This window comes from Durio zibethinus, chromosome 20, assembly GCF_047325235.1.
Source record: "Durio zibethinus cultivar Kanyao isolate XHJ-2024 chromosome 20, ASM4732523v1, whole genome shotgun sequence".
Lineage (NCBI taxonomy): Eukaryota > Viridiplantae > Streptophyta > Magnoliopsida > Malvales > Malvaceae > Durio > Durio zibethinus.
The window spans coordinates 10535992-10553193 of record NC_143181.1 but is presented as its reverse complement, the minus strand read 5'-3'; the positions used below and the strand labels follow the sequence as shown (position 1 = coordinate 10553193).

At 28.1% G+C, this 17202-nt stretch overlaps 1 long non-coding RNA gene across 1 annotated transcript; it reads right to left on the bottom strand.

Annotated features, from left to right (window-relative positions):
- Nucleotides 1-1630: 1630 nt before the first annotated feature.
- Nucleotides 1631-3671, bottom strand: LOC111315047 (uncharacterized). The gene is made up of 4 exons (XR_002693260.2): nt 3402-3671; nt 2869-2918; nt 2212-2368; nt 1631-1959 (listed from the first exon to the last, which is right to left on the bottom strand). It is a non-coding gene; the product is annotated as an uncharacterized LOC111315047 (long non-coding RNA).
- Nucleotides 3672-17202: the final 13531 nt, after the last annotated feature.

Below are 17202 nucleotides of genomic sequence, written 5' to 3'. Positions count from 1 at the left end.
GCTTTATTTTTTCTATGTTTTTTTTATTATTGATTATGGTCTATTGCTTCTGTATTGTTATGATTATTGCTTCAGGCGCAATATGATTGTCATCTTTGTTAGCTAATGCTCAGAGAGAAGCCTTTATCCATCGAGTCTAAGCCAGTCTAAATGGCCCAAAGTCACTCACTTTTTCTTCGTAGATGATAGCTTACTTTTTTCCAAGGCAATAGCAACCAAGGACGAAAAGGTGAAGAGTATGCTACAAAAATACAAGGAACGCTCTAGATAACAAATCAATTTTGACAAATCAACTTTGTTCTTTAGCAAAATACTAGAATGGAACAAAAGGAGCTACATAAAGAAATGTTTGAAGTCCAAGCTACAGTGAATTCTGAGAAATATCTTGGTTGGCTATCAATGGTGGGGCGAAATGAATTGATAGCATTCAGAGAGATTAAAGAAAGGATCAAAGCAAAGGTGAGTGGATGGAGAAATATGTGCCTTTCAGAAGATGGGAAAGAGGTCTTCATTAAGTCTGTCCTCCAAGCTGTACCAGCCTATGCTATGGATTGCTTTATGCTGCCACAAACCCTGTGCTAGGAAATAAATAACATTATTGGTAAATATTGGCGAAGTCATGGGACGAGGGCGAAAGGCATTCACCGGCTAAAATGGAAGGATCTGTGCTTGCCAAAGTCTAAAGATGGACTAGGGTTTAGAGAAATAAAGGCATTTAATAAGGGGGAAACAATGCCGGAGGCTCGTGTCAAAGACGAACACTCTCGCATATTAGGTCCTACAAGCCAAAAACTTCCTGAACGTTCCATTCATGGAATCCAAGATGGGACATAATCCCTCTCACAAATGGAGGATCATATGCGGTGCTAGGGCCGTGATAGCAAGATGGTTGGGATGGAGGGTGGGCAATGGGCAATGTATTCGCATATGGGAGGACAGGTGGCTTCCAACTAATTGGCCATTCAAAGTATAAATCTCACGAGATCAAAATGAAAACGGTTTAGTTGCAGAACTAATGGACCACCAAGCACTATTAGAAAAAGTTGATTTAGCAACACTTAATGTCATTTCAAAATATCAATTTATCGTTGCAAAAATCTTTTTATAATGACAAAAAATCATTGTAAAGTCGTTGCCCATACTTCCATTGTTAAAAATATATGCAACAATTTTTATCGTATAAAAAATCATCTAAAACATATTTATTGCAATGACTTTTTGTTGTTAGTAAATAAACTATATTTTAAGTAACAAGTTGTCAAATCTTTTTTTGACAACCATATATTTGGTTGCTAAAACTTTTAAGTAACAATAGTATTTTAGTTAAAATTTTTTGCAACACTATTTGTTTTGTTGCAAATAATCTTTGACAACAATTATTTTATTATTGAAATAGTTAATTTAATAACGACAATAATTGTTACCAAAGTTCTTATGAAACCACAATTTTATGCTTTTAATTTTTATTACAATGATTTAAAAATTTTAATAACCAGTATTATTGTTACAAATAATCTTTGCCAACAATATTTTTGTTGTTATAAATAGTAAACAAATATTTAGCACTAATTTTATTAATTTTAAAATGTTTATTTAAATACATCAAAGAACTTAAAAATTCATGCAAATATTAAAAAATAGAAAATAATATTAATTTGAAAGGTAATATATTTATTTATTATTAATTACAATCTTCTCAAAGTTTAATATAACAAGTGGCATAATCTATATAAACTTGAAACTGGTTTGTCGATGAAAATTCAGTATTTGACAAATCGGTATTTAACATCTGCTTTGAAAAGGCTCGTAACTCAATTGGTTTCTTAGGAGCACCGACAAGAACAAACTTCCCATGAGTCTTCGACAGCCCAATCAAAGGCAGCAAAGGGTTTTTGAACAGATACCGTAGGAGAGGTTTCGATTTTTACCGAAAAATGTTGCGACAACTCTGCCCCAACCCTGCAACAAAATTGAAGTTCAATCAAGTTAATTAGGATCTTTACTACAAAGTAGGCAAATAATTCTTTTTAATCATAGATGCCAACAAAAAGAATGGACCAAAAGTTAAAAGAGAAAAATCAGTAGCTTCCACTAACAAAATTGTGAAAGAAACTGGAAAAAAAGCTTTCACTTGCAAAATTGTGAAAGAAACTGGAAAAAAAGCTTTCACTTGCAAAATTGTGAAAGAATTTGGAAAAAATATAATATTACCAGGAAAGAAGATCATTCTAGCATCTCTTGCTGCTTGACATGTTGAACCAAAGGAATCAAGACAACTCTTTGACTCTAGTTTCCACAGCTTTTTTGATAATCATTTTGTTCATAGAGAAACTTTTTCCACGCCAATAATTAAAATTCATTGCTAGTGCTAGAAAAAAAAAAAAGGAATTATTTAGCATAAGCATTAAATAACAAAATATGAACTTAAATAAAATATAAATGAATTAAAGGACAATTCAATCGTATTATTAATACTAAATGACTACTAAAATCCTAATTATCTTAAACTTTCAAATAAACTTAATCAAAGCCCACTACATGTTCACTGTTACCGAACTAACAAACTAAAACATTGAAGATTTAAACTAAAGGGGAGCTCCTCTCCTGGTCCTAGTACCATAGTTATATGCATTACCAGACTTATCATTAGATAGCAAACAAATGAATATCTGGGTTTGAAGCTTAATATTCATAGTCAATGCAATTTCAAATGCCTTGTTTGAGTTAAGCATAACACTTTATCCATAACTTTCATCGCAAAGTACAAGTCAGTCCCACATAGTTCCTCCATATGCACACTACCAAAAAAATATTCAAGCCTTACCGTATAGAGGTTTCAAGGAGAAGGGATTAACATTCAAGCCTTACCGTATTGGCGCCAGGAAGATCCCTCACTGCTTCATCAACATTTGTTTCACCTGCAAGCAGCAATTATGCTCATTTTTCAAATCAATTCAACAAAATTACAAATATTTGATAGAATACACAAAAAACGCATATACCCATAAAACAAAAAAAAAATTATTCAAAAGTCTAGCTTTTTCTAAATTGATTGGTTAATTAATTAATTGTGAAGCAAAGAAATATAATACCCATAAAACAAAAATCAAATAATTGTTATGGCAAAATCAAAATATAATAAAAATGTAGAATATAAATTATTTTTATTGTTCAAAGTCCAGAGATCAAGATGCCCTAATATAATTTAAATTAAAATTGAAGCAAATAAATTACTTCAAAATTATGAAAATAAAAGAAAAGTTCCGTAAAAAAATTAAAAGCAAAAATAATAACAATGAAATAATTTTAAAAGGAATCAAATAAAAGAAAAGGAAGAGACTCGAAGGAGGAAAAGGGGGCAAAGCTCGCTGAAAGAAAGGGGGATGGAATAGGGTACTTGCCGTCTCTAGGGAAGGGGAGGCAATCGGGTTTCCTTGAGGATTATGGCCGTGTCTCTCGATGATTTTGGGAGAAGAGGAAATAACGGAGGAAAGGGACGATAAATGAGAAGTGTTGGTCGTCGGCATATGGGAAGAATGGGGACTCGCCGGCGACGGAGAGGAATAGGGTTTCGGGTTGCTCAGAGGCAGTTGCGTGATATGTTGGCAGTTGTGATTTTGGAGAGAAAGAAGAATGTAAAAAAGACGGTTAAATGCTTAAATAAGGATCATGATGTTACTCAATTCAGGATTTAATGTTTTAATTCGTTCAAATAAATATTAAACGTCAGTGATTTATAATAATATAATATTTATTTCAACGGTAAAAACAATACAAGTGTTACGCACAATTAAATTATTTGTGTAAAAATCATCACAGATATGACATAAAATATGATATGAAATTAATTTATTCATGTGTAACGATAACCTAGTTAAGATTTTGATTGTTTTTTTAAACTTATTATGTTTTTTATTTTGGTATTCTTTTTTATTCTTTTTGTCAATAATAACGTGAGACACCTTCAACTTAAGATTTTTCCTCGTTTTTCAACTTAAAGTGAGAAAAAATTTTCAATTGAAATAACATCTGAATACAATATTTTTTTCAAATATTAATTCAATTAGCAACTTAAATTCAATATTAGTATAAATTTTAGATTTTTCTCATGCTCTGATTTTCTCTGAATTTATTTTTCAAAATATTAAAATTGTAAGGTTTTTAGATAAAGGTCTTATTGTATAAACACGTATAAGTTAATTTCAATTAGTTACCCTATAAAATGGGACTTTGAAGGAGAACTCATTTTCTATTACAACAATGTGAAAGTAGCTAGGTGGACGTCATGGACGAATAGTAATATTGGTAAAAAATTTTATGGATGTCTACATTATCCGATAAATTTGTTGGTATTTCTTTAATATTTTTACTAGTATTTTTTGGTATTTTTGTTGGTATTTGTTTCATAATATTTTCTTGATGTGATTGTAGGTCGGTAAATTTTTTTATATTTTTTTGGTGTTTTTACTAGAATTTATTTGCTGAGATTTCTTTAGTGTGATTGTAGAGCACTATTTGTGGATTTCATTTATGGCATGATTCTAAAATTTTTTAAAAAGTAAAAGAGATTATTCTAGAGCTGAAAAAAAGAAAAAAAAATTTTATATAGTCATGTTCAAAGTTTGAAATATGAAGTTTCAAAGTGTAAGAAAAATGTTGATGAAGCTAATATTATCACAGAATATATGTAGTTGAAGAGAGGCTAGTTTTTTTATGTTAAAATTGAAAAAAGTAATAAAATTGCTGGTGGTGGACATGGTAGAGATGGCAACTGAAAAATAATTTGGTTTATCTCATTCTTTTTTATATTTGTGTTTTGTGTAATATTTTTTAGTGCCAAAAAATTTTTGAAAACTTGATTTATATACTTGATAGTGGGTTAGGATTGTTATGAGGGTCTGTAAATGTTTGTTAAAACTCTTATTATATCAATGGCAATTGAATTAATGTTATTAGCTGTGAATTTTGTTGCTTTATATTATTAGTTGTGAAAATGTGATTTAGTGTAATATATTCAACTTGCAATATGTAACTAGAAAGTAATCTGAGACACTCTGATAATAGAGGTAATCTTATAACAAAGTAATCTGATGAATGTCAACAAAAAGTGTTCTTACACAACATTTAGTACAAAAAACATTTAGCCAATAGAAGGTTGAATATAAAGTGTTCTTACAACATTAACAAAAAAAAAAAAAAGTAGTTAACATCAGCAGCAATAATTAACAAAATAGAATATAACTTCTCAGGTTTTTTGTTTCCCCTTATTTCTTTTGGAAGCAAGAACTTGATTTTCTTAAGTACCAATTACATCATTAACAACATTTCTCTTGCCTTTGCTTGTCCTAATTACTATCACTTTCTTAATTCTCAATCCAGGTTGTTGAATAATGTTAGCCTTGAATTAATTATTATTTTGAAATGACAAAACATTAAGCCAAATAATCTTGATCAAGATTTTAAAAAAGATTTATTTAGTACAAATTCTTAAGTTTTATATTTTGGTACTAAACAAATAATACAATTTTCAAAGTTTAAACAAACATTTTCTTATGTTTTCTTATTTCTCAAATCAAAAGTATCTTTAAACATTATTTATTTGAGTTTAAATGGAAGTCTAATTGTTGTTTTTAAAGTGACCTTATTCATTTTGGACTCAATACAATTTCGATAATATTGGTTTTGAAAATTGATTAAATTAAGAAAGTTGTTTTACAAGAATAAAGTTTTCCAATATTGAAATTGTTTTATTTTTCTGTATTAATTCACAAAGCTTTAATATTTAAATTTAGAATGGTTGGAAAGCTCTTTGAGTCTACTTTCAAATGGATTAAACAAAATCAAAATCCAAATTTTCTAACAAAAGATTTTCAATTTTTACTAGACACTTTGCAGTTGTCTAAAAACTACACAGAAAGTAGATTTGAAAATTCACTATAATTTGTATACAATAAATTAGGTGATGAATTTTTATTGATACAAAGCCCTTTAAGTCTAGTTTCTAAATCTTTAAGTGGTTTTTGATTTGGAATTGTATAACTCAAGATATGATCAAATTAGTAAGTAGAGTATAAATAAGAGACAACAACTCAGCCTGACCGGATCGATCCCCTTCCTATAGGGATCGATTGGTTAAGGTTTGAAAATGCCCTGATCAATCCCCGCTTTAAACAATTGATCCATTTTTTATACAGAAAGCTTTTTGGGTCAAAAACATGTAAAAGGGATTGATCCCTCTACCTAATCGATTGGGTTTGCCTAGAAATGTGTATAACAATTAGTTTTTCAAGCTTCCAACAGGCATTTCTTCTTCTAAACTATCCCCAACGGCTAGTTCTTCAATTCCTCTATAGATTGAGCATTCCAAAATACCAAAGAGGTTGATGAATCAGGAGAGCAAAAACCAACAAGCTATATTTTCATTCTTTCAAGGAATTAAGAGTTGATATAGCTTAAAAATCTATATCTTTTGTATTTATTGTATCCAAATATATTATTGTTTATTCATCATTTTCTTATACTTAAACTTGGCAAACACTTAGCCTTTGAGGGTTGTTTTAAGGTTGCATTTCTATTAAGTGATTTTGTAATTAAGAGGTAAGGCATTCTCTTGAATTTGTGAAAGTGAGAGGTTGATACCCAGCCTAGAAAGTAAAGAGTATTAGGTTGCTATCCAAGCCTTAAGAAAAAGATAGAGTTGTAATTTCAATGCAAGAATAGTAGATTGAAGCTTTAGTGCAAACAACCAAGAAGAGATGATGTAAGTACCTTGTGAAAAATGACCAAACCTCTATAAATCCTTGTGTTTGATTTCTATATTCCTATCTCTTTACTTTGCATTTGGTTTAAGATTATCAATTTATTGTTATTTGCATAATATTTTGATATTGATATTAATTTTTCATTTAATTATATTAAAATCATTATTTTTGAAAAATTTAGAGATCTAATTCAGTCCTTTTTTAGATCACCATCTCACCTAAAAAGTTAAAATTTTATATAAGAGCTTTGGTCTCCTTTTGTAGGTTTAACCACCTTGAGTAAAGATCTTATGGCTCAATTTAAGTTTCAAGGTGGTGAAAAAATCCTCAAAGCTTCCATGTTTGATAAATATGAATTTTGTGAATGAAGAATGAGGATGAATGTGTTTATAATGGCCTATGATTTTAAAGCTTGGAATGTGATAGAAAAAGGGCTTAGAATTTCTTCAAATGATACAAACTATATGATGTAAGTGATGAATGATGCCAAGGCAAAATGCTTACTTTGTAGAGCTCTTGACTCCTACAACTTAAACATGGTATCAAGGTGCTCAACCTCAAATGAGATATGAGAGAAGTTGGATGAAAAACATGAAAGACAACAATCCAACCGAAATGCATCATATCTCATGGCTCTTAAAGATCCGGAGGCAACCTTAAATTTTATTGATTTAAATTCAGATATTTTTTATGAATTACAAGATGCTTATAATGAGCTATATGTTGAATGTGAATCAATGAGAGAAAATATAAGAAAATGATTTCAAAATTGAACGTTGAAAATGATTTTTTGATGAATGCAAAAATATTTTGAAAAAAATATGAAAAAATTGAAAATAGATTTTGAAACCTCCCAAGGTAGAAATAAATTTAGAAAAAGAAAATATTGTTTTTAAAAAGAAATTTGATAAATCGATGAATAAAAACAAAATCTTTTAAAGAGTTCATTAAGTACTAAAATGATTAAATGTAATTTTTTGTCATTTTCATAGTCATACTATACATACTTGTCCTATAAAAAGAAAAATTTCATTTAGAATTAAGCAAGTATTGGTTCCAAAAGGAACTAGAGACTTGGTCACTAACTCTTAAGGACCCAAAACAATTTAGGTATAAAAAATCAAATGAGAATGTTTCTTGTAGGTGTGTTAGAGTAATGAGCTACAATGTGCTTTTGAAGATTGGATACTCTAGACACACAATAAAAATGGGTAACCTTTAAGCCTAATATTTATTTGAAGAGTATTTGAAACTGGCTACCTATTCTTAGTTGAATGTTGAAGTGCTTAATTGCTATATGTTTTATTGATATATCTTGATTGATTCTAAATTGTTTTGGAGAAAATATATATCCATATATACTATGTTAATATTGCAAATTTGATTGAAATTGATTATATGTTATAATTTGCATGACTTTGAAAAATATGAGCATGATTGTGTATGTATTTATGTTTTCTTTTGAACGTAAAATTTTAATAATTTCTCATGCTTGTTATTGTGTTGAATACTTATTTGCTTGAGATACATTTTTTGGAGAATTATGTATGCTCTAATGAATTTGTAAGATTACATGTGAATACTCTTGATATTGGGATTGTATGAATGATCTTGATATTTTGATGTTATTTGTGAAATCGATATTCTTAAGAACTTGTGCTTATGCATGATTGTGTATATGAATGTTGGATATTGATGATATCAGGCATGCTTTGTGAAATTGTTATTGGTGCTTGATATGATTAATTGTGTGCTAAATTATTTTTATATTTATGCACAAACTTAGGGAGAATACTCAAAGCTTAATAATTTTGAAATTTTATGTTTTGCTTTGAAAGTAATTTTTGCTAAAGTCAAGCCTTAAAATATGAAATTTTGTTTTAACAAGTTTTTAATTGTAAAATGAATTTAAATATCTTGAATTCAATGATTTAAACTTGCTTAAACAAAGATAACTTGATAACTTGTAATGGTTTAAAATTTCATAACTACTACATGCAAGTTTCAAAAGATTGTAGAACTTAAAATATCAAATCTTATTTTTGAATATTTACGGGCATAAAAATCATTTGGACTTTTTCAAAGTGTGATATAAAACTTTTCTTAATAGTTTGAAGAGCTTATATGTGTGTTTAAACAGATTTGCCCATCTTAATAGCATTTTTTAAAAAAATATAAGGATTAAGAGTTAACATTTTGATTTCCTTATTCTAATGCCAAATGATCACTTGAACAATTTTGTTTTATCATTTGAAATTTGTTAGAATGGTTCAAGTTGGTTAAAAATGAGCTTGACTAGTTTTGAGATTTATTAAGGTATTTTTCAAGCAAAAATGAGTTTTAAAGTGCAAAAATCAAAATCCTAAACATATTAAGCTTTGAATGGATTATCCTATGGTATTCTGCATAAATATATTTTTTTAAATGATTTTGGCATGATGAAAATAATTTTTTGATTTTTATACATATTGATTTGTGATTATTAAACATACCTATATGACCATGATGTTTAAAATTGCTCAATTTATTTATAATGCTTGGATCTTGTGAATTCTTTAAACTTGATGTGTTACACATAATTGTTTTGATTATTGATTTGTGTGTTGATGAATTGACGAATATCTTGTGCTTAAAAGATATAAATTGATTCTTAGTTCATTTATGATCTTAGTTAAGATATATGCTCATATGATTATTGATTAAACTTGACTTTAATCCTTGTAATTTGAAAGTGCTTAAAATTTTGTTTCTTGATTTTTAAAATATTCTTAAATATACTTGCTTTTGTACTAAATTAATTTATTAATTTTGTGAAATATTTTGGATCTTGTGCTTAATTGTTTTATCCCTAAATTTTTTAATTTTGATTTTGAATTGATGAATTACTTGTTCTTAAATAATAGATATTGTTTGTTCATCTATTATTCTTATCAACTATATGTGCATATATGATAAATATGATTTTTTTTGACTTGACATAGTTGCAATATGACTTAAATAAATGATTTTCTTATGATGCTTATTTTTAGCTTAAATCATTAGTGATTATGACTTAAAATTTGTGTAGATATATTTATGTTTTTGTGATGAAGTTTTTTTTATTTTTTTTATGATAAATGTCTTTCTTAAGTTTTTTTTTTTTAATTTTATAAGGCCTTAAATTGGTTTTGATATATTCTTTATTGATTTCTTGAATATACATGATTATTGAATATGTCTTATTTGTGTTCATAAATAATCTAGAAATATTGATGTTTTGTACATTACTTAAAAACTTTTGCTTTAATGCCACCATTGTGCTATATGATATTTATTATGATGAATAGTCTATAGCTTTAGTTAATATTGAATGATTTGCTAGCAAATTGACAAATTGTACCTAATGTGCAAAATTTTCTTTTGCCTATAATGACTTTGAATATGGAATTCATTTTCTAACCATTAGTATAATTTTTATCAATTGATATTCATGATGCTATTAATGAACATTTCTTTGTCAAAAATATTTTCTAAGTCTATGTTAGAAAAACTTGAAATGAGCATGAATAAGCCTACATTTTTAGAATTTCAAGTATAGCAAGCAATACAAGTCATCTTTAGCAATCAAACCTAGTTTTACTCAAATGAATTAGATTTGAGAATTCAAAGCCAAATAAGCATAACAACAAAGTTTGACATGAATGGAGGTAAATGTATCGACTTTATGATATGATGTATGAGTTTGAATACATATACATGCTTGTTTTGATATGTGCAAATATATGATTTTATGGTTGAACATATGAACACGTTGTTTAAATTAGTCACCAAGCTATTGGATAAAAATTATCTTAATATTTTTTTAAAGCTTGGATTGTTTAATTCACTTTGATTAATATTCATGCATAGTTCTTGATTGCCTTGATGTGATTAATATATATATATTTTGCATGAATATTTGTTTAAGATGATCTTTGAACATGGCTATGAGTTAGCTATGTTGATTTTTTCATCTTTAAATTGATTTGACTCATAGATTATGAATTATAAATTTGAAATTTATATATATGTTCATTGATTAAGATCACTGAGATGGCAAGTACCAAATTGTGCCTAAATGTTTGCATATTTTTTTAATTAGATATATTGCTTATATATTTTGTATATGCTTGTATGATTTTGATTGAACTATATGATTGAATACTTGCATATGTTTGAGTTAAGTACATTGCTATGCATTGAAAATAATTTGGATTATATTTGAATAATTAGGCTTTCATTATTTCTTGGCTTTCATCATGCTTGAAAAATCATGATTGTATAATCTTTGTTAGGACATGATGATTGAACCTCATTGCTCATTAGTACTTATGATTTATTATATACATATGAGCTTTGGGTTCTTATTTGGATAGGATAACTTATGAAATATTATAATTATCATTTATCAATATATTGAAAGAATATTTCATATGATTAAAATATGTGTGTTTTACGAAAGTTATTGAATAAAATTGTTAAAAATTGGTAACAATTGATATCAAAATTGTTAAAGAATTTTTTTAACTTTAATTGACACATGTTTATGTGCCTATCTTTGATATAGTTTGTACCTTTTATGCAAAATTGTGTATGCCTTAAATTGATTAATCCTTATTTTGAAAAGGAAGAGAAATCTTAGAATACAATTTTTCTTGATTTGTTTTGTGATAATAATTGGTATGCTTTGCGATAACATTTCTTTAATAATTGGTATCCTTAACAATTAGTATGAGCTTGTATGCATGTGCTTGAATTTATGCTTAATTGCTATTGATGTCTTATATTCTAAGCACATCTTATGATAACATGATTTATGAGTAGGTTGCATATCATTTATTATCCTTTTGTTCATAAATTTCATATGGTTAGGTTAAATGACTGATTTTGTTGTATAACATTTAAATTAGATACATTTATACTTTTGTGCTTGAATACATGTATGTGAACTTTATTGTGCATATTACAATTGATTACATACATTCAATATACTTTTGATATTATTAGTATCATGTAATTTGTCCTATGCCTTGACTTGATCTCTCTTTTCTTTTAAAGTAACAAAAAGAGGGTAAGTTTAAAAATATTTCTTCTTGTATGCTTATAGCAATTGATATAGGAGCTTAAACATTTGGTGTAAAGAATATAAACAAAAAAGATGTGAAATGTTTCATGAATATATTTGTTAATGATGACTCTTTATGTTTATTTGCTCATTAATATGCTCATGACTTTTTGCTAGGATAAAAAGGAAAAAAAATATCATATAGGCAAATTTGCTTGTGTTTGATATGCATTTGTTTGATTGTGCTTATTTCATATATTTGACTGATATATGTTTGTTAAGTTGTTTTAGATTAGAATGCATTAATTGAGAAGGAGTTTTGCCTTGTAAAGTCTGAAGGGAGTTTTTCAAAATGTTTTTCAAAAATCTTAAATGTTTTAAAAAAAAAATTTTCACCAAGTAAATTTATTTTTAAATTTTATCATATAAAAAAAGAAGAGATTATTAGCCTTAACCTGATTATTATTTTGAAATGACAAAATATGAAGCCAAATAAGCTTGATCAAGATTTTGAAAAAAAAATTATTTAGTACAAGTTTTTAAGTTTTATATTTTGGTACTAAACAAATAATATAATTTTCAAAGTTTAAACAAACATTTTTTTTATGTTTTCTTATTTCTCAAATCAAAAGTACTTTTAAACATTATTTATTTGAGTTTAAATGGAAGTCCAATTGTTGTTTTTAAAGTAAACTTATTTATTTTAGACTCAATACAATTTTGATAATATTGATTTTGAGAAATAGATTAAATTAAGAAAGTTGTTTTACAATAATAAAGTTTTCCAACATTGAAATTGTTTTATTTTTCTATACTAATTCACAAAGCTTTAATATTTAAATTTTATATGGTTGGAAAGCTCTTTGAGTTTACCTTCAAATGGATCAAACAAAATCAAAATCCAAATTTTCTAAAAAAAGATTTTGAATTTGTACTAGACACTTTGTAGTTGTCTAACAACTATACAGAGAGTAGTTTTGAAAATTCACTATAATTTGTATACAATGAATTAGGTAATGAATTTTATATGGATAGAAAGCCATTTAAGTCTAGTTTCTAAATCTTCAAAGGATTTTTGATTTGGAATTGTATAACTCAAGATATGATCAAATTAGTGAGTAAAGTGCAAAACAAGAAACAACCACCCAACTTGACTAGATCGATCCCTTTCTTGTACGAATCGATTGGTTAGGGTTTCAAAGCAACCCAATCCATCCCTCTTTAAAGGATCGATCCATTTTTATACAGAAAGCTTTTTAGGTCAAAAACATATAAAAAAGATTGATCCCCTTACATAAGGGATCGATTGCTTGGGTAGGGGATCGATCGGGTCTCTTACCTGATCATCGAGTTTGCCCAAAAATATGTATAACGGCTAGTTTTTCAAGCTTCCAACAAGTATTTCTTCTTCCAAACTATCCTCAATGGCTAATTCTTCAATTTCTCTATATATTGGGCATTCCAACATACCAAGAAGGTTAATGAATAAAAAAAGCAATAACCAACAAGCTATATTTTCATTCTCTCAAAGAATCAAAAGTTGTTAGAGCTTAAAAATTCATATATTTTATATTTATTGTATCCAAATCATATTTGTTGTCCATTCATCATTTCCTTGTACTTAAACTTGACAAACACTTAGCCTTTAATAGATGTTTTAAGTTTGCGTTTCTATTAAGTGATTTTGTAATCAAGAGGTGAGGTATCCTCTTAAATTTGTGAGATTGAAAGGTTGCTACTTGGCCTAAAAAGTAAAAAGTGTTAGGTTTTTATCTAAGCCTTAAATAAAAGATAAGAGTTGTAATTTCAATGTAAGAATAGTGGATTGAAGCCTTGGTGTAGACAACCAAAAAGAGAGCATGTAAGTGCCTTGTGAAGACGAACCGTACGTTTATAAATCCTTGTGTTCGATTTCTCTAACCCTATCTTTTTATTTTGTATTTATTTTAAGATTATCAATTTATTATTTTTTACATCATATTTTGATATTGATCTTAATTTTCCATTCAATTATATTGAAATCATTATTTTGGAAGAATTTGAAGAAATCTAATTCAACCCACTTTTGGATCACCATTTTTCCTAAAAAGCTAACAAATAACATTTATCAAGTTATAATAGATAATAGTTAAAGAAATAAAATAAAAAAAAATTTGTATTTAGTAAAAAATCACTAACATTTAAGATTTGTCTTCATGTTTTTGAGTTTGTATCTAATTCATAACCTTGTAAAACTTTTGTCTTGCTTTTAGTGGCAGCTCTAACAGTGTGCTTATCATTATGACTTTCAATGTTGTTTACTGAAATTGCTCTTTTCCTTATAGTTGTTATAAATGAGTTGGACTTTGATAAGGGACTTATTTTTTCACTAGTCATCCTATAAAATCTCTTATCCTCATCTGTAAAACATCTTTCAATAGATTTTGTTGGCCTTTTAGACTTCAGTTTTGCATTTTCAATGGCAACAAAAGCAACAACATTGATTGGATTTGAAACTTTTGTTAAAACTAGAATGGAAAGTGGATCTGAAGCTGGAGTTGAAATTTGATGAAAACTAGATTTGTTGAAGTTAGATTTGAAACTAGATTTAGGGTTTATACAGATACAGTTGCAATGCAATCGCAGATGCAAAACCATTGATATTAGCTAAAGTAGATACATATACACAACCATATCTAAATGCAAAAACAAAAGTTAATGCGAAAGCACCATAAGCAATAGCTGAAGCAGTAGCATAGTTGCTTGGATCATGTGCAGCTTTAATATGATCCATAGTACTTGATGCACTTTGGTCCATGTTTTGGTTTCCTGATCTAAGCACATGATAATCTTGCTATCATGGATAAAATAATAAATTTGAATTGATGTGTTAGGGCATTTTAACAAGAGAAGATCCATAATAGTATAATATTTATAATAATAAATAAAAATAAAATAAAATGAAATTACATGATTGCCTATCACAAGACAGTCTTTTTTGTTATGACTTGATTGATAACATAGTTTATATGTCATTATCTTGCTCTTCTTGGACAAATTTATTGAATTATTGGACCTTTTTTTCTTAGGCTCATCATGATCCTTTTTTTTTATTGGTTTTGGGCCTGTCTAACATCTTTCTAAACTCTAGGGGTAGAAATTATCTTCTATCCTTAGTTTGGCCTAATTTATTTTTCTAGGCATAAGTTGTAAAAAATTATTAAAAAATTACAGATACACCTTCTTATGATACCAACTAAGTACAAAATCTTTAATATTTCTATCTAGATCTCTAATTGCACATATGGCATGTGCACATGGGACATCAGAAAATTGGTATATTCTAAAACTACATGTTTTCTCATCAAGCTGGACAAAGAACCTATTTACACCCACATCTATTTCTTATCCATCATCTCCATTAAATGCAACTACACATTATGATACTATAGTTACATTTTTTTCTATCACTTTTACAATTTTAGGACCAATCACACATCTCTACTTAAAGCATTCTTTCTTCCTTTTTTTTTTTAATTCTTACCATCAGAGACTTTCTTATGCCTTCAAATAAAGAAATCATTGATTTTATCCTTGTATCTAGCAATGTCCCATTAAATGCTTCACATAAATTATTGTCAATCAACTCACATTTCAAGTCTGTTTTGAAGAAGGCTCTACAACATTATTGAGATAGGGCTTTTATTATGTCTATAATTGCAGTCTAATTCTTTTCCCACAATTTTTTCTCTTTTTTTTCAAATTGTCTGACTATTGAAGACTTAGCAATTGTCTAGAAAGCCCTTTTCATCTGTTCACCCCTTTGTCCTCTCTTAGCCCAATTAACATATACATGCCAAGCATAGAATCTATGTTTAACATCTGGAAGTAATTTTACAATTGCATTATCAAGTCCCTATACCATTTAATTACTTAAAATATTCATTACATAATTTAATTTGATTTCAACAATTCAGTATATCTGAAAATAATTAATAATGAGTTAAAGTACTTAGTACATAATTTAATTTAAATCAACATATAAATATTTACCTTTTATTGATCTGTCATTATTGTCCATCTTATACCATTTCCTAAAGACACCTGGTCTGATTACAACAAATCAAGAAACCATTTCCATGAAGCTGTGCATTCCACTTCCACCAACACCTAAGCCATTGAAACATTTAATTGTTTCCATCCCTACCAACAGTATATAGCAACTCACCCTTTGTCAAACTTTTAAGCCAACAACCATCTAGTTCCAAAAAAAGCCTATAACCAGTCTCTAAACCTTTTTTAAGTGCCTCGAAACAAATATAATACCTTTCAAATATAGGTGGAAAACTTGGCAATGGCCTATGAACGTGCATTTTCACTATGCTACCTTTATTAGATTTTCTAATCACATCAGCATAATTTCATAAAAATTCAAACTCATCCTTATAATTAGTAATAACTTTATTAGCAACATTTTTTTATCATACTAATATTCACCCCTATATCAAACTCTTTCTTAACTAACTCCTGTATTTTTGCATTTTTAATAAAAATGATCTTTTATAAATCTATTTGCGTACAACTCAGCCAACTCATCCTTGGGTTTTTGAAAACCTTGTTGTATTTATGATTGTTATTGCGAGTCTTCACTTGAAATAATTGCAACTTTCTAGCATATATTGCATAAATTATCCAAGGATATTGTTTTGTAGCATTCTTATCTCTAACAAAATTTTTAAGGTTCTTTGCCCAAATGATACCCCTATTTGTCCTAATAGATAGTACAACATACTTAACTCAATGTAAAAGGTTTGTGCATTGGGATCATACGTTAGGAACTTACTTCTCATCCTAGTAGCATCATTAACCATTTCATCCTCATCACTAACAGGCTCACCATACTCATCACAGTCATAGTACTCACTCTAATATCCATCATCAACATCTTTATTGATTGGTGATGTTGAATCTAGTTCCATCCCAAAGTCATCCCCTTTATTGCTATTTCCATCAGTTGCATCTTTAACTTTTATCCTAGCCATATCTTTATTTTCTACCCTTGCTGCCCTTTCCACCCTAACCACATTTTCATTTCCTGCCACATATTTATTTTTTACTCCTGATGCCTTAATATTATTTTTAATTCCTACCCTTGTTGCCTCAACCACCTCTTCAATTCCTATCCTTTCATTCCCTACTGCGTCACCTATATGTTGATTTTCTACCCTTTCATTCCCTACTGCATCAACTACATGTTGATTTTCTACCCTTTCATTCTTTATTATCTCAACTACATCTTCTACTTCAAGTCATGTTAACAGCTCAGGAGCTAAAATAGCTTCGTCTATATCATATACTATATACACATTAACTACACCT